Raw genomic sequence first — 3,717 nt, 5'->3', positions numbered from 1 at the left:
TTACTAGGAAATTCTTTGTCATGGGGTTGTCTACGAAATTTAGCAAAATTAAAATCATGAGACATGTTCCCTAAACCAACAGTAACAATATCCTTTTCGCAGTCTATCTTAGCATTAACATTATTCAAGAAGGGTCTACCAAATATAATGGGACAAAAGTCATCTTGTGGGGAACCAAGAACAAGAAAATCAGTAGGATATTTAATTTTCCCACACAAGACTTCAACATCTCTAACAATCCCAATTGGTGAAATAGTGTCTCTATTGACAAGCTTAATAGTAACATCAATACCTTCTATTTCAGCAGGTGCAATATCATGCATAATTTCTTTGTATATGGAATGAGGTATTGCACTCACACTAGCACCCATATCACATAAGCCATGATAATAATGATCTCCTATTTTAACAGAAACAACAGGCATGCCAACAACAGGTCTATGTTTATTTTTAGTATCGGGTCTAGCAATTCTAGTAGCTTCATCACAGAAATAAATAACATGCCCATCAATATTATCGACCAAGAGATCTTTAACCATAGAATACTAGGTTCAACTTTAATTTGTTCAGGGGGTGTAGGTGTTGTAGCATTGCTCTTATGAACCACAGTTAAAGCTTTAGCATGAACCTTTATTCTAACAGGAAAAGGTGGTTTCTTAATATAAGCAGCAGGAATAATAGGATCAACATTATAAGTAATTGCTTTTTCTTCAAGTTTAATAGGTTCTCCTAGTTTTACTTCAATGGGAGGATGATATGTAAACCACTTCTCCTAAGGGAGATCAACATGAGTAGCAAAAGATACACAGAAAGAAGCTACTATCTCAGAGTCAAGTCCAAATTTAGTGCTAAATTCACGAAAAGCATCGCTATCCATAAAAAATTTAACACAATCAAACTTAGGTGTTATACCTGACTCCTTACCTTCGTCGAGCTCCCAATATTCAGAGTTGCATTTAATTCTTTCCAATAAATCCCATTTGAATTCAATAGTCTTCATCATAAAAGAACCGGTACAAAAAGTATCGAGCATGGAGCGATTATTTGAGAGAAAGCCGAGCATAAAATTTTTGAATAATAATTTCTCTTGAGAGCTCACGATTGGGGCATGAATATAACATTGACTTAAGCCTCCCCCAAGCTTGAGCGATACTTTCTCCTTCACGAGGCCAAAAATTATATATATAATTACGATCACGATGAACCAGATGCATAGGATAAAACTTCTGATGAAATTCCAATTTCAATCGGTTCTAGTTCCATGATCCAATATCATCACATAGCCTAAACCATGTCAATGCCTTTCCCTTCAAAGATAAAGGGAATACCTTATTCTTGACAACATCCTCCGGCATACCTGCAAGCTTAAATAATCCACAAACTTCATCCACATAGATTAGGTGCATATCGGGATGTAATGATCCATCTCCTATATAAGGATTAGCTAGCAGTTTCTCTATCATACCCAAAGGAATTTCAAAGTATATATTTTCAGTAGGTTCAGTAGGTTGAGGAGAAACTCTTTGCTCTTCTGGTCGGGGTGAAGATACCCCGAACAAGCCGCTCAAAGGATTATTTTCCATAGTAACAAGTGACTCTAAATTTCAGCACACTATATAAATGTTTCCTTACCAAATTACACTTACCAAAGGCGCTTCACTCCCCAGCAATGGCGCCACAAAAGAGTCTTGATGACCCACAAGTATAGGGTATCTATGGTAGTCCTTTTGATAAGTAAGAGTGTCGAACCCAACGAGGAGCAGAAGGAAATGACAAGTGTTTTTCAGTAAGGTATTCTCTGCAAGAACTGAGATGATCAGTAACAGATAGTTTTGTGGTAAGATAATTCGTAACGCGTAAAAAGTAACATAAGTAAATAAGGTGCAGAAAGGTGGCCCAATCCTTTTTATAGCAAAGGACAAGCCTGAACAAACTCTTATATAAAGCAAAGCGCTCCTGAGGACACATGGGAATTACTGTCAAGCTAGTTTTCATCATCCTCATATGATTCGCATTCGCTACTTTGATAATTTGATATGTGGGTGGACCGGTGCTTGGGTATTTCCCTTCCTTGGACAAGCATCCCACTTATGATTAACCTCTCTCGCAAGCATCCGCAACTACAAAAGAAGAATTAAGGCAAACCTAACCATAGCATGAAACATATGTATCCAAATTAGCCCCTTACGAAGCAACGCATAAACTAGGGTTTAAGCTTCTGTCACTCTAGCAACCCATCATCTACTTATTACTCCCCAATGCCTTCCCCTGGGCCCAAATCATGGTGAAGTGTCATGTAGTCGACGTTCACATAACACCACTAAGGGAGAGACAACATACATTGTTGGGGAACGTAGCAGAAATTCAAAATTTTCCTACGAGTCACCAAGATCTATCTATGGAGAAACTAGCAACGAGAGAGAGGGGAGTGCATCTACATACCCTTGTAGATCGCTAAGCGGAAGCGTTCAAGAGAACGGGGTTGAAGGAGTCGTACTCATCGTGATCCAAATCACCGGGGATCCTAGTGCCGAACGGACGGCACCTCCGCGTTCAACACACGTACAGCCCGGGGACGTCTCCTCCTTCTTGATCCAGAAAGGGGAGAGGAGAAGTTGAGGGAGAGCTCCGGCAGCACGACAGCATGGTGGTGGAGCTTGCAGTTCTCCGGCAGGGCTTCGCCAAGCACTACTACGGAGGATGAGGTGTTGGGGAGGGAGAGGGCTGCGCCAGGGGCAAGGGTGAAGCTCCCATGCGCCTCCCCACTATATATAGGGGTGGAGGGGGCTGGTTTCTTGCCCTCCAAGTCCATTGGGGCGTTGGCAAAGGTGGGAGGAAAGAAATCCCATCATTTCCTTCCCCACCGATTGCTATCCCCCCTTTTTAGGGATCTTGATCTTATCCCTTCGGGATATGATCTTATTCCTTCTAAGGGGGGATCTTGGTGCACCTTGACCAAGGGTGTGGGGCCTTGCCCCCACTACCCACGTTCATGTGGGTCCCCCCATGCTGGTGGGCCCCACTCCGGAACCTTCTAGAACCTTCCCGGTACAATACCGAAAAATCCCAAACATTTTCCGGTGGCCAAAATAGGACTTCCCATATATAAATCTTTACCTCCGGACCATTCCGGAACTCCTCGTGACGTCCGAGATCTCATCAGGGACTCCGAACAACATTCGGTAACTGCACACCAATTCCCATAACAACTCTAGCGTCACCAAACCTTAAGTGTGTAGACCCTACGGGTTCGGGAATCATGCAGACATGACCGAGACAACTCTCCGGCCAATAACCAACAGCGGATCTGGATACCCATGTTGGCTCCCACATGTTCCACGATGATCTCATCGGATGAACCACGATGTTGAGGATTCAATCAATCCCGTATTCAATTCCCTTTGTCTAGCGGTATAGTACTTGCCCAAGATTCGATCATCGATATCCCAATACCTTGTTCAATCTCGTTACCGGCAAGTCTCTTTACTCGTTCCGTAACACATCATCCCGTGATCAACCCTTGGTCACATTGTGCACATTATGATGATGTCCTACCGAGTGGGCCCAGAGATACTTCTCCGTTACACGGAGTGACAAATCCCAGTCTTGATTCGTGCCAACCCAACAGACACTTTCGGAGATACCTGTAGTGCACCTTTATAGCCACCCAGTTACGTTGTGATGTTTGGTACACCTAAAGCATTCCTACGGTATCCG

Source organism: Triticum aestivum, chromosome 3B, assembly GCF_018294505.1.
Source record: "Triticum aestivum cultivar Chinese Spring chromosome 3B, IWGSC CS RefSeq v2.1, whole genome shotgun sequence".
NCBI classification, from domain to species: domain Eukaryota; kingdom Viridiplantae; phylum Streptophyta; class Magnoliopsida; order Poales; family Poaceae; genus Triticum; species Triticum aestivum.
Note: the sequence above shows the minus strand (reverse complement) of the source record.